The 23,460-nt window shown below is 39.1% G+C and overlaps 1 pseudogene; it reads left to right on the top strand.

Moving 5' to 3' along the window:
- The first annotated feature begins 522 nt into the window (after positions 1-522).
- Positions 523-879, top strand: LOC110218552 (DNA-directed RNA polymerases I, II, and III subunit RPABC1 pseudogene; annotated as a pseudogene).
- Positions 880-23,460: the final 22,581 nt, after the last annotated feature.

Genomic DNA, 23,460 nt, shown 5'->3' with positions numbered 1-23,460 from the left:
TCACTATAGAGCCTCACACAGGTATACTCCACTCATTCCAAGTTCTAGATGAGTGAGGCAAGATCAGGGAAAGAAAGAGAGTTTAGTTGATATTAATGGTGACAGGACTACCTACCATCTAAGCCCATATGCCAGACTGTCATGTAGTTGTGTCATGATGGGGCTACTTGGTTAACCAGGATGACTTAGATCTGACCTTAGAATAGTTCAAATCCCAGTCTGGGGCCAAACCCAGTGAAGGACAGCTTCAATGCACTGATCATACCATGTTTATGGCTTGCAATGATGACCACATCAACCAGATGTTTGTCCTCTTTCTAGAGAAAGCAAAGGTTGATATAAAACCATTAAGATGTAACATGAGGCAGCTACGTGGCACAGTAGATAGAGCAGTGGCTCTGGATTCAGGAGGACCTGAGTTCAAATCCAGACTTAGACACTAGCTATGTGACCCTGGGCAAGTCACTTAACCCAGATTGCCTAAAAAAAAAAACTTACAAAAAAAAGATGTAACTTTAGTGAATGCAGGAAGAGAATATCACTAGGGTTTTCATCATGGTATAATGGCAATATACCTTTAGCAAAGCAGTCACTGGTTAAGATGGTTCCCAAGTATATCCTAGAACAGTTTCTAGAGTAGGAGTTGTTCACCAATATCATGGAACATGAGCTGGATTCTAGAGCATATTGTCATGACAAAAGAAAAGTAATTGAGTTGTTGACATGATGAAAACTTTGAGAAAATCAGTTTCCCAGGATCCAAGCAGGAGATCCAGTGGCACAATACTTTGGAATAAAGCAAGGGCAGGTGGTGAAATAAGACCCTACAGGCAGAAATAAGAGACTACAGGCAGATACATCACTTACCAGCTACTGTAGTAAATGGCCACTTACTCCCTGAGAGTGTCTCAGGAGATATGCAATCCTCTTTTCAATGTGCAAGGCAAATCCTGGTAAAGAAGAGGGTCTGTCTCCTACTCTACTTATTTTTTAGCTGCTATGTGTCTATGCTGTGTATCCCAGTGAAGAAAGCATGGTCCTTTCCCTCTCACTTGTTCAACAGACTGTTTACACACTGGAGACAAAGAAATAGTATAGTATCTTTTTTTGAATAAGAGAAGGGGAGCAGGTTTCTTAAATAAAAGTTTATATCATGGCTATTTATTTTGGTCCTTTGCAGGGCTGCCAAATAATCTTCAGGTCTGATCATGCTGTTTTACTGCTTAAAAAACATCAGTGGGTTGCTATTATCTCTATGATAAAATGAAAATTCCTTATCCTTGCATTTAAGACCCTCCACACCTGGCTATGACTGACCTTTTACATTATTTCCCTTCGTGCACTTGTAGTCTATATTCTAGCTAAATTGGATGAGTAGCTGTTTCCAGATTCTTGTTCTTGTTCTACACTGCAGTACCTCGTACTTTAAAACCCATTCCCTTGTTTCTGCCTGTTGAGATTATTCTCATTAAGTTCTAGCTTACTTCAGGTACATCAGGGTACCTTTTCCTCCATAAAGCCTGTTCTTGATAAGGCAGTAATGTGGCTTGGTAGAGAGAACACTGGACTTGAAATGAGAAAGAGCTGGGTTTGAATATTTCCTCTACTACTTTGTGGCCATGAGATCACTAACCCTCAATTTCCTTATTTGTAAAATGACAAAGCTACCTCATAAGGTTTTTGTGGGAATGAAATGTGTGTAAACTACTTTGCAAACCTTAAAAACCTATATGAATGTCAGTTATCTCTGCTATTCAAAATCATCTCACTCTCAAATTTTTCTAGAGCATTTTGAATCTCACCGTTACCTTGATCACATTTGAATGGGGGGATGTCCCAGTGAAGACTTGTCAGTGTAATTAAGGTAATGAGTTCAGAAGGTAGTGTGAGAAATGAACTCTCAGAAGTGAAGGTTCCTCAAAGGGTCAAATAATTCTTGATTACTACTTTCAAAATCCTCCCCCACTCAGACCCTGTTTTTAAGCACTTAACAGAAAGAATAAGCCCTGCCCCACCCCCAACCTGAGCCATTTGTCCTTGGCTTTGAATTTCGTGATGAGAATGTAAGCCCCACCTCCCGGTTAAGGGGATAGGAAGAAACTTTCAAGCTTAGAATGTAAGCCCACCCCCAGTTAAGGGGGTAAGGGATAGTGGTGGGTGGAGACTTGTTTTCATGGTGGGTAGACATTTGCTTTTATAAGGTGGCCCCTGTTAGGTGGTCGGTCTCTCTCTCTCTCTCTCTCTCTCTCTCTCTCTCTCTCTCTCTCTCTCTCTCTCTCTCTCTCTCTCTCTCTCTCCACACATGTAGCGGAGGAGCAGACAGCTATATCTCGAGATTGTAATAAACGTAACCTTTGCTTTCCACCGTGAGAAGTCTCTGAGTTTAATTTGGGTTGGGGTCGCTGTCCCACACACATTCTACTTGCATTATATTTATTTATGCATATGTCATAGCCTCCAAATTAGATATTGTGAATTCCTTGAGTACAGGTAGTAACATTTTTCATCTTTATAACCCTAAGTGCCTAGTATAGTGCCTTGTTCATGGCAAGAACTTAACAAACAGTTGAATTAAAAACATACATCAGGTACACATACATAAGAAATATATAGAAGGACACATTACTAATTAGCTTCACTCAGGGGTCTCTGTGAAGCAACACAAAACAACAGTCACAGGGAAACAGTCCTGTCCAGAGCTACAGGCAGGGTCTGAGTGGCCATAGCTACCAGTGTTAGGGGTAATATTATTTTATATTAAGAAAAACATGAAGTGAACTGGAACCTTTTTCACATGTACCAGTCTAGGTTAACCAGATGCCAGCCACCTTTTGAATGAGCTATTTCAGAGTACATACATAGGATTAGTGGAATTCCTTTGATGTCAGAAACCACACTCATGGATTCATCAGTTATTCTAGCAGTTTCTGTCTATCTGTTCCCACCCCCACCTCTCCAGCAGGGAGAAGGACTCTGTCTGACCAGTCTTCATCAGTTCCTTTCAGTTGCGTTGAGGGGTGTGTTGGAGCCAGCTTAAAGCAACTCGAGACAGCTGGTTGTTAAATGTTCAATGTGACGATTTACATCTCAGAAATCAGCAAATGATACAAACTAGGCCTTAATTTATTGTTTTGTTGATTTTCTAGACTTAATAAAATGATGGAGAAAATGTTGAAATGCAGATTAAACTTAAAAGTGTGTCCTTCATAATTTTTTTTTTGAGAACTGGATTTTCCCACATGGCCCAGGTCCTTGGCATTCACCTGAGGCTCATCTCAGTATAATCCTTTCAACTGTGCTTGCATTGAGGCTTTGACCCTGCTCCAATCTCCAATTCTTGGTTACCTCTAACCCAGCCCAGCCCTCATTATCTGTACCTGGCCCCATCCTAGACCACCACTCCTTGATTCCATCTAGACCCCTTCCACATGGCCCAGGTCCCTGGTGTGCACCGGCCCTTCTTCTTCTGTTACCTCCCAGTTACCCCAAGCTATTGGCCACACTATAAAAAGCTCAGTCTTATTTACCCAATCACTTAGATTCCTTAAGAGTCTGGCCTGCTTGTCAATACAAGTGTCACAATAGTGCAGATTCTTAAAATCTTGCCCACCTCAATTGGTGTTTTAACTAAGCTTGTCTCTAAGATGGTGAAGTGAAAGCAGTGACTTGCTTGAGCTCTCCCCCAAACCCCTCCAAATACCTGTAAAAAAATGGCTCTAAACAAATAAAGCTTGTCTCTGACTGAAAGAAGGCTTGAGTTGAATTCGTTTGGGGCAGGACCCAAGTCGTTTGCCCTTGAATTTGGGGGTTCCTAGAACTCCTAGACCTCAACACTATGGATATAACATTCTATTATCTATGAGTGATAACTATAGTTAATAAACGCCATAGATATTCAGAGGAGGAAGAAATCAGTGTATATTAGAAAGGTCAGAAAAACCTGAATGGAAGAAGCAGGACTTAAGTTATGCATATGGAAAGATGGTTGGATTCAAAGAGAAGAAGGAAGGATATTCCAGGTGCTGGAAGGGAGCACAGAAAGTCATGAGAGAAACAATTTTAAAGGTCTGAATCAAGTGTTCACTCCCAACCCTATCCTCCACAATCTCCCTAACTGCCTGAAAACCCTGGAGAAGCTTCTGTCCTGGGTCCCCCACTTTCCTGATTGGTTACTACGTCTCCCAGAACACAAGATTAAGGAAGCCTCCGCCAGGCTTTCTGGCCATCTTCCCCAACAGCCTCAACAATCCCCTCACCACAGTGTGTAAACTTCTATCCTTCCCCTCCTTCTCTCCAATTCTGGAATCATTAACTATGAACACATCAACTCTGCTGTCAATCTACAACACCACCAAAGCTCCAGTCACTGTCCTTATAGCTTATACCCAACTTATACCCAAGTGAGCTTCCCTGGCCCTTTCACATTAGAATGTAAGCTTCCTGACAAGGGACTGTATTTCTTTTGGTTATTATATCCCTAATGATCAGTACAGTACTTGACACATAGTAAGTCTCAAGAAATGTTTTTTTCATTCATTCATTTAAGTGTTAGCCTATTTTTTTTTTTAGTACTAGTGTTTATTATAGAAAGCACCAGACTGGAAGTCAGCAAGGAACTACCTTTATCTAGCTTTGTGTAATATTGAATACTTCTCCTATTGGGCCTCAGTTTCCTCACCTGTAAAATGAGACAATTAGGCAAGATAATCTGTAAGATCCTTTATAGCTCTAGTATTTTGAGCCCATAAATTTATGAGGACCAGAAAAAATAGAGACAAAATAATTCGACTTCTAAAAGCTTGGATTCCAAACACGCTGGATACCTGTATCTTCTAGAACTGAGAGATGTCCCCTGACATTTGTAAAGTGACCCCAGTTCATTTTTATTTCCTTTAACCTAGTCTAATTCTCTTCAACATGTCTCAACATACATTCTCTTCAATGCATGTATTGAACCTCTACTTCACACCCCACAATGTTAGCTATCTAGTTTCCTGAGAAGGAGAAGGTACCATCTCTACACTAAGTTGCTGACGGCTTCTGACACTTACTGCCTCTGCAACTTTGGGCAAATGACTTAATATCTTTGGGCCTCATTTTCCTTAACTAAGAAATTAAGGTTTGTACTCTAAAGTCACTTCAAGTTCTAGATCTTTAGAGCTGGAAAGGACTTTTAAGGAATAGCCACTAGCCAGATAAAGAGTGGTCAAAACCTGGAGGGGATTCCTTAAGAGGGATCATAAATGTAGAGAAAAAAGGGACCTCTGCAGTCATCTTGCCCAGTCCCTCATAGACAAGAAAACTAAGGCCCAGAGAGGTTAATTTGTTTGGGGTCATCCTTGAAGAGATTAGTAGGCTAATAGCAGAATCAGCTCAGTCAACTTGGCAATTAAAAAAATAAATTTTTATTGATATTCTTCTGTTTCTTATATAGCACCACTGTATCCCATATATGTTTTCTCTTCCCCCTCCCAGAAACTCATATGATGAATAGCATTTTTTGGAGAGGGAAAAGAAAGTCAGCACAACTGATCAATTCATTGAAAAACAACTTTTGGGGCAGCTAGGTGGCAAAATGGATAGAGTACAGCCCTGGAGTCAGGAGAACCTGAATTCAAATCTGGCCTTAGACACCTGACACTAGTTGTGTGACTCTAGGCAAGTCACTTAACCCCAACTGCCTCACAAAAAAAAAAAAACAGAAAAGAAAAGAAAGAAAAGAAAAAGAAAAACAACTGTATACTTTTTTTTAAAAAAAATGATGCCTTTTGTAAAAACAAAAGCATGTCATGCAAAAGTATGACATTTATTTCTAAATATATCTCTCCCCACCCCTATCCCCAACCCATGAGCCTAACCTTGTAATAAAGATTTTAAAGTAAAGAGAAAAAAAGTCTAGACAATTTTAAATCGAAAAGAATACCTTTCATTTGAGAATTCATGGTGTTTGTATTATACTTTATACTCTCCAAAGTGATTTTACATCAATGAGCTCATTTGATCCTCACAGCAACTCTGTGAGCTAAATAGGTGGAAGATATTATCTTTGTTTTACAGATGAAGAAACTGAGGCACTAATAGGTGAAGCAATTTGTCCCAGATGACATAGCTAATTGGTAACAGAGACAAGACTAGAATCCACAACTAGTGCATTGCTTTTTCATATGAACTGTGTACAGAGGAATTCAAAGAAAGCAAAGACTGTGAACACATTCTGTCTGAGGACCAAAATTCCTCCTGGCTTCATCTGAGAACCTCCAGGAAGAGGTAGCCAGAAGCCAGCTCAGTGGCAGACCCCCAATAAGCAAGATATTTCTGAAAGCTCTGCCAATCCTCCTGTTCCTCATTTCATCCTCGTGTTTGGGTGTTGGTAAGATGCAACTACATCACTTCCAGTCCTGAACACATTTTTACATCAAAAGGGTTTCTAAGAAATGGATTTACTCCAAAACAAAATATTTGGAAAAGAGCCATTGACAGTCATTAGACTGTCATTGTGGAGAACAACACACAAGCTACATCCTCAGAAATGGTAACACCCTCAGTTTGTGTTTTCTTTATTTTTTTCTTCAAATCATAGCAACAGCTATATCTGAACAGCTTTTCTGATGCATCTCTGAAATATGCTGCATGGTGGGTGGGTTGAACTGTCAGGGCATCTGATGATTCCAAATCTGATTTTTCTGCTTCCATGAAGGAAACCTTGGAGAGAAGGTAAAGATTAAAAATTATGCAAGGCTTCTCAGGGTCTGAATATTACTGACTGTCTAATCATACCTTACACTGCATACATAGTAGGCACTCAATAATTTTTTGGGGTACTTGTCCTTATGTTCCTCAAATAGCTTTCACTGACATCTCATCTGATCCTCATAATGGCCCTCTGTGATTAAGAATATTCTTCCTGCTTTATAGGTGAGAAAACTGAAGGAAAGGGAGGTTACTCAAGTTTACATGGCAACTTCGCAACAGTCAAAACTATAACCTAAGTTTCCTGTCTTCTAATCCAGTGTTATTGCCATGGCACCATGGCTGCCTTTCCTAGGACAAGTAGACTCTGGAGAAACAAGAAACTCTTGAGATGTTCTTGTAGTTTTTTGAGTTTTGCTGTTGACCAACATCTCCTAGATATTTTTTATGTTCTTTACATGGGACTGTGTCCCAGGTAAGATGTATATATCCACATTGTTGTCTAAATGTGGCTCATGGGGAGGCATATAGGTATCTATCTCCAGAATTTTGCCTATCCCTCTCAAAGAGAAACTTTGATTCCTCTCTGGAGAACAGGAGTAGGGCCCTAAGGTTGGCAGCTCTGCTCAGAGTGAGTACTGGACTAGAATTATATTTATCAGCCTCCCCCTCCCCCCAGTATTGATGGTGTAGGGGTGTGATTTTTTTTTTTAGGTTCAAAAGCAACAGAGCTACTGGCTTCCCTGGTTGCTATCCTTTAAAAGGGACGTTTACGACTATCTGCTTGGCTCCCTTCAAATGCAATACACAAAAGACTATCACAAATAATGAATAGCAAGTAAACCTATTTATCCAACCAGATAGCAAAGAAAAATCAGAGACTGATAGATGAGAATGTACCAGGAACTATACAAAAGTGAAGGAGGTCTTTAGACTGGAGCCGACTGACATCTTGTTCAATGAAGACAGAGGCTGAATCTTACCCAAGAAGAAATTGACCAAAGTCTCTAGGAAGGCATGTTGGAAATCAGCAATACATTAAGAAGCTGCATTTCTCTTTTATGTCTGCCTTCCAAAGTCTCTCTTTCCCTCCATGTTTCTGGAATTTTTCCTCAAGACAGTTTGGAACTACATGTGTCCTTTTAAAACAGGAATGAAGAAAATCCTCTCCAAAGTTTGCACCTTAACTCTACCTCTCAAAGCAAGATAACAAACTATCAGAGCGCAGCATGGACTCCTAATTTTGTCTACCAATGAGGAGAGTCTTATGTAGTAATAATAAAAATAACAGTGACAACAAGCATTGATACAGCATGTCAAAGTTTGCAAAGCGCTTTAAAATGTTAGGTCATTTTATTCTCACAACAACCTTGGAGAGTCTGGTATTATTATTTTCCCCATTTTACAGATGAAAAAATTGATGCAGACATAAATGACTTGCCCAAGGTTACACAGCTGAGTATCTGAGGTTGGTTTTAAACTCAAGCTTGAAACCTGTGTTGTGCTTCCTTTCCTTGGCTTCCAGGAAACCCCATTTTCACTGCTCCTTTCCTCTCTCTCTGGTTGCTCCTTTGCTGGCTCCTCATCTTTCTCCTTTTTAAATGTGAGTTTCTTCCCTATTCATTTCCCTTGGGTATAGACTCCCATGGATTTATTATGATCTTTATGCTTCTGACTCCCAAATCTATGTCTCCAGCCCCGATCTTTCCCCAGATTTCCAATCCTAAATTTGCCTGCTGGGTAAGTCTATCTTTGCCACACTTAGATTGTCGATCTGTTTTCACTTGCTGTCACTACATGATTGGCCTACTTCCTTTACCAATCATGCATCGCCTGTATAATAGCTTACAAAAGACTTTGTTGCACACCAGTCCTACTCGAATTCATTTACTCTCACTGAACATCTCTCCATCACTCTTTGGTCACTGGCACTCTTTGGTTCTTTAGATCAGTGGCTACTGATCAGAATATCACACATACTTATATATACATATGTATATGTATATATATATATATATATATATATATATATACATACAAGTATACATACATATATATGCAGAGAGAGAGAAAAATTCATTAGGAAATGTAGGCTTTGAAAAAACAAGATATCAATAAAATGTATTTAAATATATGTATACAATATATAATAAGTATATATACAGGTATATACATGTGTAAATATGTATACACAAATACACACACATATATATTATATATATGTATATATGTGTGTGTATATATATATATATATGCACATATATATATACATATGTATATAGCTGGACAATGAGCTAGGCCCAAAATTGAATAGGAAGAAAAAAGCATATTGGATTGTATTAGAAAAAATTGTAGCACTTTATGTGATCCCAACCTACCCTTCCTGAAACAAAATGACCCCCTAAAAAAATCTTCTAGTGATGTTATTTGGCCACAAATGATGGAGTATCTCAAACCTACCATTTCTAAAACTAAATTCATTAATTTCCTTTCAAAATATTCCCCTGCCCCTTTAAATTAACACTTAAATGGAATTTTGGTTTATACATTTGGTCTTTTCTATACAGATTGCAACCTATCCCTAGATGTTCATCTTTTATGGCTCTTATACATATCATTTCATAAGTTCACCATAAGGTATCCACCCAATTTCCCATAGTACCTCTTTTCATTCTCTGACATCTTGAGAAACCAGTAGAACACTGTGGCTGACAACCTGACATCTCTTACCACTTGATCAGCCCATCTTCTCCCATCAAACATTTCCTGATGATGTCTTTCACCTCCTGTCCTTCTTTAAAGTTTCTCATTGGCTACATGTTGCAGCTCTCATAGCCATCATATTCCTCTCCATTGCCCTGTATAAGACTTTTAATTTTCATTTCTTTGGAGACTGTTGTATTCCATGTTTTGCTGATATATGAGATATAAGAAAGTACCTCCCTTCCATCTTTAAAGTGGTAGGGGGCTATAGGTATAGAACATTAAAATAGTATATGTCTTTTTCAGTGTGTTGATTAGTTTTGCTAACTGTTCTTTTTTCATCTTTTCACTTTTTTTTTCCTGTAAGCATGCCTCTCTAGGAGGGAAGGAGTGATACATTAGGAAATGTAGGTTACTGTGAAAACAAAAGAGATCAATAAAATGTGTTTACAATTTTTAAAAAAGTAAACTTTCAGTGTCTCCCCATTACTTACTAAAAGCAAGCAGGGACTCGAGGACATTTGCATAAGACTGTCTTCATTGGTGGAGACCGATTATTCAATGCTCCAGGCCTGAGTGAAGGGTAGAGTTGACGAGAGTTTGAGAGAGGAAAGATCTTTTTCTTTAGGCTTCCAGCTTTGGGAGAACTCTGGTTCCAAATTCGTTTCAGGAAGAGGTCCCCAAAGGGAGAAAGACTCTGGGAAGAAGCTGACATGTAAAAGAGATAGCACTTTGATCATGCTTTTTTTCATATTACACTGTTCCCCTCCACTATACTTAGAATAAACTTCATTACCTACTTACTGAAATTCCTCCTTTTTTTCAAGGCCTAACCTGGTTGTCCCTTCTTCCATGAAGCCTTCACTTTCTCCTTCAGCTGAAATCCACCTCTCCCTCATCAAGTTTCTCCTACTATTTTTTTGGACCTCCTTTTTGCCTTTATCCATTTTTCCACGTGGCTTTTCCACGTCCCATCCCCTCCTCACTCTATTGCTAGTGCCTTCCCCTCTCAAATTGTCTTCCATTTTCTCTCTCTATATATATCTTGTACTAACCTATTTATTTACATGTTGTTTCTCTCATTAAAATGAAAAGTCCTTAAAGGCAGAAGTTGTTTTTTAACCCCAGAACCTAAAATCATGCCTGTACTAGTAATCACCTAATTAACGCTTGCTGATTGACTTAAAGTGCTATGCAAATATGAATTGCTATTATTGTGAAGTTGGTCATTCATAGATCTTTATTGAATACTGGGGTCCTCTTTATTGAAAAAAGCTTCCTTCTTAGTGTGGCTTCCACTCTGTAGTCTTGACAAAAGACAAAAAAAAATGGTTTCCATTCCATTTTCTCTCACACAAACTAGCCAGCATCCTTACCCCCAAATCCACTTCAACTACTTCCTGCATGCAAAGCCAACATGATCAACTCTTCCATTATCTGATTTATTACAAAACACTTGATGGGGCCAGTCTAGGTAGAACTATGAAGAAAGCACAGTCTATTTTCAGCACTATGTAGTGGAAAGATCACTGGCTTGGAATCAGAAGACCTGGATTTGAATTCTAGCTCTGCTACCTCTTTGACCTAGGGCAAGTCGATTCACTCATTTAAGGAGGTTGACTTTGGTTCTAAATTCTATGAACCTATCCAGTGATCTCTCCAATGGCCTAATTCAGTCTTCTCTTTCCCCCAAGGTAACTTAGGAAAATTGCAAACAGGCCTCAAGCATATATAAACTCCATTCTTATATGGTTTTGAATAGTCCTATCTTGTCCTAAGGAGAATGAATTGGGGAATAATTGAGCCACCAGACTTTTAAAGGGAGTGGGGGCAATAATAATCTCATATAGTAAGCACATAAGAGTTGAGTTCTGGCTTTAGCAACCTTACGTGAAAATAGGGTAGATGTTGATGATTTCTGTGTGGCCAAGAAGTTAAGCATCTGTGGAGAAAGGCTTCATTACAAAAGCCCTATTTGAAAATAATTGCCAAAAAGGAAAAAGCTCTGGTCTGGTACCTCATTGCTAGACCTCTAAGATCTTCAGGAGAGAGCTTGAACCCATCATCCTACCACCATCCACTCACCCGACAGACCCAGTAGAATTGAGATTCCAGAGCTGGAAGAGACCCTCAAGATCATCTGGCCCAAGGGTTTTCACCATTTTTGTATCATAGATCTCCTTAGTAACTGGCTGGGGAAACCCCTGGATCTCTCCTCAGAATAATATTTGTAAATGCATAAAATAAAATACAGAGGGTTACAAAGGAAACCACTACTAAGCTACCAAAAGATTTTGTAAAACAAGTTCATAAACCCCAGTTAAGAATCTCTGAACTAGTCCACTTTACAAATTGGGGAAGGAAAGTCTTCTTGTTATTGTTCTTTTCCTCTTCCTCCTCTTTCTCTTCTTCTCCTTCTCTTTTCTTCTCTTCCTTTCTCCTTCTCCTCCTTCTTCCAACCACCACCACCATCTGCTACTGCCAACTGTTGCCACTACTATAACTATTACTCAAAGACTTGTAAGGCTAAATAGACAAGGAAGGACAGCTTAGGGTGGCACTAGGGGTGTGGATGGGGATGAGCAGACAGCTACAAAGCATTACATTGCAACTTGAGGAGTTGCAAAACGCTGCATCTCAGAGAGAAGAGGTCAGTGTATCATCTGTGGGGTAGGAAAGAATAACAGAAAAAAAACCAGATCAGACAATTTGTGCTATGGTTTAATGGTAGATAATGGCTCAGTGTGTTAACTTTCTTTGACTTCAGCACATTTGCTTTGTAAGAACAGTCTTAATGTTTCCTTCTAGACTGGTTTGCTGATATTTTTTCACTCATCCCTGTGCCCCTGTGTTTTTACATAACTTATTATGTAAAACAACCCTATTCCTATAAAAACTAGTAAAAAGGTCAGAAACAAAGGAAGAAATTAACTGTTGAATAATCTTAAAAACTGCTGCTTGCTAAAGGGAAAAGGACCTATTTGTACAAAAATATTTAGAGCAGCTCTTTTTTTGGTGGCAAAGAAATGGAAAATTCCCCATCAACTGGGGAATGACTGAACAAGTTGTAGTATATGTTTGTAATGAGATATTATTGTGCTATAAGAAATGATAAGCAGGATGATTTTCAGAAAAACCTGGAAAGATTTACATAAACAGATGCAAAGTGAAGTGAGCAGAACCAGAACACTGTACATAGTAACAACAATATTGTACAACGATCAACTGTGAATGACTTAGCTATTCTCAGCAATACAATGACCCAAGATAATTCCAAAGGACTCATGATAAAAAATTCTATCTATATCCAGAAAAAGAACTTATAGAGTCTGAATGTAAATTGAAGCATACTATTTCTTACATTATTATTATTATTATTATTATCATTATGTTTAGTCTGTCTTCTTTCACTCAAGGAAGCAGTTGGGTGCCATGGATTTTTTAGGGGGAGAGAGTAAGGCACTAGTGGTTGGTCTCCTGTCTCAAGACAATTCCGAGAATTGGCCAGTGAGGCCCTGACAGTACAAGCATGAAAGTTACCAGAAGTCAGCTTGACATGTGTCCAGAGAAGCTCCCTCCACATCCTCCCCCGACACACACACAAAGCAGAAGGATTTTGGACTATCACAGGAACCCTCTGTTTAGTTCTTTAAAGAATTATTGGTATCTTTTGTTTTTATGTCACCTACATGTGGTGATAGAGAGAGAGAGGAGAGCTTTGTAAAGTCTAAAGTGCTATAGAAATGCTAGTGATCATCATTATCATTATTCTATCCCTTCCTCTTCTCTCAGAGAGCCAGGCCTTAGGATAAAGACTAAAAAAAGAAGAAACAGTTAAACAATACTTACCAACATACTGAAAAAGTTTGATATTATATGCAGTACTCCATACTTATGGCCTCCCTCCTCTGCAAAGAATGGGAGGAAAAGTATTTTCTCATATCTGTTCTATAGGACTGCTTTTGGTCATGCAACATTCAGTCTGGATTGTTTCATTATTCTTGTTTCCATTTTCATTTCTATAATCATTATATACATGTGTGAATGTATATACATGCATACACACACACACATACAATCTTCTTGATTTGGCTTACTTCACTTTGGAACAGTTCATCTAAATCTTTCCACAAGTCTTTGTATTCATCACATTTCTCACTTCATACAGATAAGCATATCCTATTGTTACTTACTGTCATAATTTATTTAATCATTTCCTAATGAATATCTACTTGGCTTTCAGTTCTTTGCTACCATAAAAGTGCTACTATGAGCATTTTAGTCACTTTCTGACATAATTCCAAGTTGCTTCCCAGAATGACTGTACCAATTCACAGTTCCACCAACAAATGGCATAAAGTATGCTTGTCTCTACAACCTTTTCCCAAAATTGGCTATTCCTATCTTTTGTCATCCTTGTGAATTTGTGGAGTGTGAGAAGAAACCTCAAGATTGTTTTGATTAGCATTTATCTTATTATGAGTGAATTGGAGCATTCTTTCAAATGGTTTTCAAAATTTTACAGTTCTTTTTAGTAGTTTCCTTCATATTCTCTTATCAATTATCTACTATGCTATGGCTTTTGCTTTTGGTATTTTTTGGTTTTCTTATCTTAGATATGATACTCTTATCAAAGATATTTGATACAAAGATTTTTTCCCCAGCCAACTTCTTCCTTTCTTATCCTAGTTGCATTACTTTTGCCCATGTAAAAGCTTTGCAATTTCATATCATTGAAATTATTGTTGATCTCTATTTACTCCTCATGCATACAATGAGCATGTATTGATCATGTTTTTCAAAAAGGAAAATCTTGGCTGAGAATCTCGCGCTCAAAAGGCTGAGAACCTCTCATGCCCGCTCATCTTTATGGGCATCACCTGGCCTATATGTCTTATCACTAATAAATTTTTCCTCTGGCTGAAGAAGATTTGAGTTGAATTCTTTTAGACAGGGCCCGGTACCGCGATCTTGGGGTTCCAGCAGCACCCCAAAACCTCTAGACCTCTTCATATGGTTCCCTGACTGGGAAATAACTGCCAAATCTCAAACTCTTCTTCAGCCACAACTGGTAAGCTTCCCCCTCCCCAATTCCGCCTGATGTTCTCAGGCTTTTCAGTCCAGTGCCTCTGCTTGAGCACTTGGACCTGGATTTCCAAGCAGCTAGCCAGGCTTGCTTTGGAAGGTTTTTTTTGGGGGGGGGCCTGACCTCTCTGATTCCTTTAGGTCAGACAGCTATGAGGCTGTCTTGAACTCTGCCTGACATTCTTGGGCTTTTCGGTCCAGTGTCTCTGCTTGAGCACTTGGACCTGGATTTCCAAGCAGCTAGCCAGGCTTGCCTTGGAAGTTTTTTTTAGGCCTGACCTCTCAGGTTCCCTTAGGTCAGACAGCTATGAGGCTATCTCGAACTCCGCCTGACGTTCTTGGGCTTTTCAGTCCAGTGCCTCTGCTTCAGCACTTGGACCTGGGTATATACCTTCCTTAGCATAGAGGATGGACTCCCTAGCAGGAAGCATAGGTTCAAACTTCTCAGTTCTCTCGGCATTAGGGAATTGGGAAACTGTTGGACGTGTATTTTTTTTCTTTCTTTTCCTTTTTTTTTCTTTTCCCTAAGCCCACAATAGGTCAATCCTTTTCATTTCCCAAGAATTCGCCTTTGGGCTGTCTTTTACTAAACTGGAAAAATTTTAGCTTCTGTAAAGAATTTTTTAAAAAAGGAAAATCTTGCAAATATATTCAGGCTTGAACCCCAGGTTACACTTGCATGGATTGATGCAGATTAAAGTGAGTACAACCAGGAGAACAATTTATACAATTACAATCACATTATACAGACAAACAACTTTGAAAGACTGAATAGTATAATGACCAACCAAGATTCCAGAGGGATAGATAAAACATACTCTGCTTTAGTCTAGAAATTTACATTCTATTAGGAAAAAACGATATATACATAGGAAAGTAATTTTTGGAAGGTGGGAGAAGATATTAGCAACTGAGGGATCAAGATAGGCTTTCTTATAAGGGGGGAACCTGAACTGAGCCTTGAAGGAAGCTAGGGATTCAATGAAACAGAGGTAAGTTGGGCGTATATAATATAGTGCCTATCACATAGCAAGTGCATTACACACATTTTATCTTTTCCAGTTATTATGGATAGCCTATACAATGTGTGGTGATAGCTGACACCTCTGTCCCCTACTTGATGAAATTATAGGGTGCTAGAGCCAGGTTAACAAAGAACACGTCCCTTTCAGACTTGAAGTGGAAGTGGTCAAATTTTCCAGTTTAATACATCCAGAAAGAAGGGATCTTTGAAGCTAAAATAACTACTCAATATAAACTGAGAAGGATGTTTTCTTCTTTAGGCTGATCTTTTCTGTTAGACTTAAGAGGTCACAAAGTCTATTCCCCTATGGAGTTATCCACAAGATGGAAAGAAGACTTGACAACTTTCTCCCCAGTCTGTTTGCAGTAGGGTTTCATTGTATAATTTGAAATGTAAATTTTCAGAACAGCAGACATGCCTAATTCAAGTGTAAGAAAAAAGACTTTTAAGAACCAAATGTTTCACTTTTACATTATCTACCACCATTCCCTTCCTCAACCATATAGTAAAATCTTATTAATTCACATATAGGGAGATAATGATGTGTGACCTCTAATATACAGAAATGAACTTCTCTAACTCCCAAACAGTGCCTGATACATTTGATGTTGTTTAGTCATTCAGTTGTGTCTGACTCTTTGTGACCCCATGGACTATAGTACCCCAGGCCCTTCTATCCTCTACTATCTCTCAAAGTCTGCCCAAGTTCATGTTCATTGTTTCTATGACACTATCTATCCATCTCATCTTCTACCATCATCTTTTTCTTTTGCCCTCAATCTTTCCCAACATCAAGGTCTTTTCCAAAGGGTTCCATTTTCTCATTATATGGCCAAAGTACTTAAGTTTCAGCTTCAGTATTTTACCTTCCAGTGATTAACCTGAATTAATTTCTTCAAGTATTGACTGATTTGATCTTTTTGTTGTCCAAAAGACTCTCAAAATTCTTCTCCAGCACCACAATTCAAAATCATCAATTCTGCAGTGTACAGCTTTCCTTGTAGTACAACTCTCACAGCCATACATTGCTACTGAAAAAAACATAACTTTGAATATATGGACCTTTGTTGGCAAGGTGATGTCTCTACTTTTTTGTATGCTTTCTGGATTTGCCTTTCCTTCCAAGGAGCAAGCATCTTTTAAATTAAGGGCTCAGTCACCATCTGCAGCGATCTTTGAGCCCAAGAATATAAAATCTGACATTGCTCCCATTTCATCGCCCTCCATTTGCCAGGAAGTGACGGGTCCAGTTGCCAAAGATTTTAGTTGTTTTTTTAAAAAAAATGTTAAGCTTCAAGCCAGCTTTTACACTCTTCTCTTTCACCTTCACCAAGAGGTTTTTTAATTCCTCTTCACTTTCTGCCATCAGACTGTATCTCAGATTGTTGATATTTCTCCCAGCAACCTTAATTCCAGCTTTTTATTCATCCAGCCTAGCGTTTTCACAGGATGTACTCTGCATATAAGTTAGATAAATAAAGTGACAATATACAGCCTTGTTGTACTCCTTTCCCAATATTAAACCAATCAGTTTTTCCATGTTTGCATCTAACTGTTGTTTCTTGGCCTGAATACAGGTTCCTCAGGAGGTAAGTAAGACGATCTGGTATTCCCATCTCTTTGAGGACCTGCCACATTTTATTGTAATTCACACAGTCAAAGGCTTTAGTGTAGTCAATGAAGCAGAAGTAGATGTTTTTCTGGAACTCCCTTGCTTTTTCCATAATCCAGTGAATGTTGGTAATTTGGTCTCTGGCTCCTCTGCCTCTTTAAAAACCAGCCTGCTCTTCTGGTAATTTTTGGTTCACATATTGCTGAAGCCTAGTTTGCAGAATCTTAAGGTTATCTTGCTGGCAGTGAAATGAGAATAACTGTTCAGTAATTTGAACATTGCTTGGCATTGCCCTTGTTAGAACTCTCCATTATGACTTGTCCATCTTGGGTAACCTTGAATGACATAGCTCATAGTTTCATTGTTCTATTCTAGCCTCTCTGACCAACAAGGTAGTGATGGAGTGGGGCAAGGGGACATAATAGGCAATCAATAAATGCTTTTTGATTCTAAATAAAATTGGAACTAAGCCAAATAATAGTGGATACATTGAATGAGCTATAATAAGCATGTGTGAAAACTTCCTTTTTACAATATTGTTTCTTTTGTCAATTTACTCTAGCAATCCTTCCCTATACAGGGCAAAGTTAAACTTCAGGTAAGCTCATGCTTAAATGATCACACATTTCAAGCTGTATGCATATAAATTGATGAGGTATTTAACTACTTCTAACAAATCAATCAACCAGTAGACATGTATTTAGAGCCTACTTAATGTATCAGTCACTGATTATTCCTAAGCACTTCCTGACCCTTTGAAATAACTATTCTTAGCATAACTCCCTAAGAATTCATCATTATTTTCTTCCTCTTTTCCTGTCTTCAAATGAGCAATATTTTCACTTAAGAAATTTTCCACACATACTTGTCATCAGACCTGCAATAATAACCCAAGCATTACCAATTTACCTGTCTACACCAACCCAAATTAAAAAAAAAAGACACATAAAAATTCTTTCTCCTGAAAAAAGTGGGGAGAGAATGAAGAGTATTTTTCTTCAGTTAGGCCAAAACAAAATGGAAATGTAAACCTTTCCTTGATCAGAATCATAAGTAATTAAAACTGCACCTGATGCAAGTTCCACTAGGGAGAGGGGTATGTAGCTATCCATCAATGGGAGAAGAGAGTGTAGTGTTTCAGGGCATATTCAAATCTTGGATGCATTTGTACTAGGAGGTGGGGCCTGTTAGCCAGGGCCCCAGCCCCTCATCCAAATGCAGTTTAAAGGGATAAGACAGTTCTGCCACTGTGACAAGACCCTGGGGGGGTTGAGGTGGCCATAGGTTGCCGCCTTGGTCTCCAGAGTACCTTGAAGCAATCTCACTGGTGCCCCTTCTTTTACGGAAGCACACTCCCACAAGATGTCAGCAACCTGGGACAAAGATTCTTTCATTCCTTGCCTTTTATGGCTCTGTCTTTGATAAATAAGCTGGTTCTCTCAAAACTTGCCACTGCCAATCTATTCTTAGTAGACATGCATGTTGTCTTTATTCTTTACTTATGCAAGATAAAAATTGCTCAGGCTCAGCAATGGTGTTTGAAATCTTCAATGATTGAAATGTTCTATTCTCAACTTTGAAATGAAACTCAAGAAATGTATGGAGGCCTTTTAACTCACAGTAAGAACAATGTTGGTTGTTAAAATGGAAACATCAGTGCCACAAATGCTCTTAGCCAGCTTTTAAGAGGAGGTGATGTATATATGTATCTCAGCTAGCACTCTGCAGGCTGCTTATTAGTTCAAGTAAAAGCAGATACATTTAACAAATTATCTATTACAGAATTGTGGCATGATGAATCTGCTACTTGACACTGCAATCTCATTGATAACGTTATCTTAAATTGTTGGAATCTTCAAAGAAGTAAGGTAACAACCTGTCATTACATAGTAACTGGTCTATTAAGTTGTGATTTAGAAGCCAGTAAAATATGTAGCACAATGTAATTTAAAAAAAAAAAAAGAAAACCCAACATATTTGTTCTTTAACCAGAAAGAGTTTTCCAACTATTCTTTAAAAAAACAAACAAACCCAAAATGTACTTTTGTGGTACCTTTTTAACCTTCCAAATGACATGAACTTATAACACTGGAATCTTGCACCAAAGTCTATGGGATTGATGGCATAGGATCATCTCACACCAGAGTTCCTTTAGGTATTTTGGTAACCAAACCTTCTTGAATGGACCCCATGAAAAACCTGCCTTATAAGGAAGTTGTAAGTTCCTTGAAGGCAGGGACTGTCTTGTGCCTCTTTTTGTATCCCCAGTGCTTATCACAGTGTCTGCACATTGTAGGCGCTTAATAAATGTTTATTGAATGAATGAAAGTTGTCTCTGGGAGAAGACAGTGTAATTGTCTTCTACTTTTAGCACCTCAAATGTCTGAAGCTCTGAAAACACTTGGGACATAATGCTTTGCTGGCACTAATGCTGATTTGAGAGACACAAAGAATGAAGCTGAAGATATCTTTTAAAACCTGAAAAGGGGTGTGTGTGTGTGTGTGTGTGTGTGTGTGTGTGTTTTAATGGGGAAATACATCCCCACTTAACCCTTGCCATATTCTATAGAGTCACCCTATGGCTATTGGCTATATTCTATAATTGTATGTGTATATTAAAACTATTCAAAGAAGTCTGGGTTATTCTGCTTTTGATCAACATTAAAGAAACAAAACAAAAGAACCAAAATGCCTTGCCATGAAATCCTGAATTACTTTATTAGGCACTGCTTAGACAAAGACAGAATTACATTATTCAACATGATGTCACCTTTATCCAATCATAACCTGTCTTTTAAAAGCAGGAAGGTAATGAAGTCCCTAAAGACCACGTGAGTGACAGCAGCAGGCAACGCAGCAGTCACTAGGCAACAAGAGCCAGTGAACGGTGAGAGCTAATTTTAAAACATTTAACCCTCAAGTAGTCAAGGATCTTTATTGTAAATATGGTCAGTTATCTCCAAGTATTAGCTTTTGGACAGAAGACCTAGTATGTAGAATCCAACTATGTCATTCTGCAAAGACAAGAGTTAGAAAACTTCTTTACAGGATTTCTTGAGATAACTTGCTTTGACTAAGGTTAAAAAATTCCATGTTTTTAGAATTATACTGTTATACAGTGTATCTGTCTATAACACACAATCAACACATTACTAAATATAGTCCAAGGCAGCTAGGTGGTATAGGGGAGAGAGCAGTGGGCTTGGAATTAGGAAGACTCATCGTCATTAATTCAAATCCAGCCTCAGATACTTACTAGCTGTGTGACCCTGAGAAAGTCACTTAACCCTGTTTGCCTCAGTTCTCATCTGTAAAATGAGTTAGAGAAGGAAATGGCAAACCAATATCTTTGCCAAGAAAACCCCAAAGAATCAGATACCACTGAAACAACTGAACAACAATAAAAACATGGCCTAATTCGTTTCTCACATGTATGATTTGTCTCCTCATAGATAAACATCCTGGAGGTCAGTGACTATCACCTCCACTTTTGCATCCTCCAATATTTACTCCAGAAGAAAGTATGATAATTGGCCACATGGCCAAGTCAGGTCTAGGGTTTAATTTCCCTGCATTATTACCATTCTAAAGGTGCCAAAGGAACAGGGAGTATGTGGCTTGTGAAAACAGAGGTCAGAAAGTTGTTCAGTGTTTCACTTTGTATCTGGACATTGAAAAACAGCTATTACTTGCTTCTTGGGAAATACATCAGACGAAATCCTCAATACAAGAGGATATGCTCAAAGCCAGAGAGGAACACACAGAAAACATGACTGAGACACAGCACAAGCAAGGAGATTGCAGTGTGGGGTGACTGACTGAGGCATGATGATGTTGGAGATGACAGAGAACCTCTGGCGACAATCTAAATCTAGGTTTCACTTGGTAAAGAGAAAAAAATATTGTCCTTAGAGAAGTAAAGATAGGGATAACTACCAGTCATATGGAGAAGTTAACTTTTTCTCTTTGGGACTCTGATATTGGGAAGCTGAAGGGTAACGATGGCAGTGCTTGACAGTCCTCCCCTGTATGCACCATGTTCCCATAGTGAAAGTCAAGTTGAAAAAACAAATCTGGACAGGAGAGACTCTAGCTTTTGGAAAGTTGTGACTTCAGACCATTGTAGGAGTGACTGGCTCAGCCACTTAGAAGTTTTAAGATTATATCTTTTCATTTCACTTTCATTCAATCAATGTACTTTAATGTATAATGTGAGGCATACCCCAAGACGAAGGAGTAAAAGAAGCATGTTTGCCAAGCTCTCCCAACATTCCCTTTCAAAGGGAATCTTTTTAAAGCATATCAAATCAAATTCTAAGTAGCAGAACCAACAAAAGGTCAGAGTAATTTTTCCAGCACAGGACAGCTTAGGACAGAAAGAGAGGTCTGAAGCACTGGGGTGGGGGCTGGTCTGGAGCACAGAATGGTGGAAGCAACACCAGCTGTGGGATTTTGAGGTGGCAACAGTAGTAGCAGCAGCAGCAGGTACCAGGAGTGCTCAGTACCCAGTGACAGTATGGGGATGGAACACCTGGTTAGAAAGAGATTATAGGGGATCTCATTTTATCACTGGAAGAAGGACTGGGCACCATTTGGCAATTCCATTGTCCATTACCCAGTTCCAGGTCACAATTCTAGGGAAGAGAAGAGCTCTTTTGGTCACAAAGGAACAGGGGCCTCACGTGGATAAAGACCAGAGTATAGACCAGGGTAGTAATGACCACCACCTTGGAAGCACCAAAAACTTACAGGCCCCTGAGAACTAGCTGTGAAAACAGCAGGATCAAAAAGCCTGAAGCATGAGACAGTGGTAAGTAGAGCCCAACTCTAACATAAAGTCCAAAGTCAAGAAATAAGCTAGGAAAAATGAACAAACAACAAAAATAGAACATGACCATAAAAATCTAATATAGGAAGCTTAAGACACAAACCAGAAGATGACAATGACTTAAAAATATCTGCAAGCAAAAAACAGAAAAACAAAAATTCTACAAGCAAAGCCTCAAAGAAAAATGCAGATTGGACACAAGCCCAACAAGAATTCCTAGAAGAGCAAAAGAAAGTGACCTCTTAAAAAGATCCAAAAAAAAATTTTTTTTAAATGAAATAAGAGAAACGTAAAAATTTGGAAAAGAAATTACAGCAACGTGAGAAAATTATGAAGAGAGAACAGCTTGGTAAAAGACACACAGGCTCAGATTCCTAAAATCTAGCCATGGCTCAGATTCCTAAAATCTAGTCACTGCTTAGTTTCTTAAAATCTAGACACTGGTCATATTCTTATAATCTAGCCACTGCTTACCCATGTTCAGACTCCTTAACAGTCTACCTAATATGACGGATGTTCTAATAAACCTCATCTTTGGCTGAAAGAAGGCTTGGGTCGAATTCATTCAGGCAGGACCCATGTGTTGTGATTTTGGGGTCCCAGCACCCCTGAACCTCTAAACCACATCATTTTGGTGGCCATACAGGGAAACTTCCTAACCCCAATTTCTTCTCCAGCCGAGATTGGAAGGTATGTAAGCACCACCCCCCTCCACCCCCTTTCTTGCTCTGCAGTTGGGGTCGCTCTCCAAGCACCAAGGCTTGGAGGTGCTTTTTGGGCAGACAGTTATGAGGTTGTCTCACACTCAGCTTGATGTTCTCAGGCTCTTGGTCCACTGGGTCAGTTCGAGGCCATGGACCTGGGTATACCTTCTGCAGCATAGAGGACAAGGATGGATGCCCTATCTGGAGGTGCATGCCCAATTCTGTCAGTTTTCTAGGTGCTAGAGAATTGAGGAAAACTGCAGTTCCTTTTTGGTTCCCTGAGGCTTACTTACTCCCTTCCCTATACACCCCTGAATCCTCCTTCATGGAGGTTACAGGGAAAAGTTAGAACACCTAAAAATGTCTTGACAGATTCTGGAGGTTTTGTGATTATTTTGAAATTCCTCCTTACAACCCTGGTCACTCCTTTCTCCCACTCCCTTCCCTTGAGTCAAGAGGGTATCTGTTAACCCCTCTCATGAGAGAAGAGAGTTTCACCCTTTACCCCTCACCTTTGATTTTGCTTTCTCCCACCTGAAAAACGAAGGAGGGAGGAGGGGCAGCAGCTACAGCATGTGCCCCACTGGTAATGGCCGTGGGCCCTGGGGCAGTCTTTGCCTGGAAACATCACCCAGGTTCAGCACATCCTGCTCAAGGTAAAGAAGCTATACTCTGAACCTGGGTAAGCATGCTCTTTTAAATTTGTAGTTTTAACTGTTAATGAGATGTTGATTCTCTGAGTGAAGGAATTTGGAAGTGCATTTAACAAAACTGAAGTCACCTGATAGGTAATGGGTTTGTTTGAAGTTTCAAA

This window comes from Phascolarctos cinereus, unplaced genomic scaffold, assembly GCF_003287225.1.
Source record: "Phascolarctos cinereus isolate Bilbo 61053 unplaced genomic scaffold, phaCin_HiC Scaffold_2;HRSCAF=192, whole genome shotgun sequence".
Lineage (NCBI taxonomy): Eukaryota > Metazoa > Chordata > Mammalia > Diprotodontia > Phascolarctidae > Phascolarctos > Phascolarctos cinereus.
Note: the sequence above shows the minus strand (reverse complement) of the source record. Positions and strands in the feature narration are given on the sequence as shown.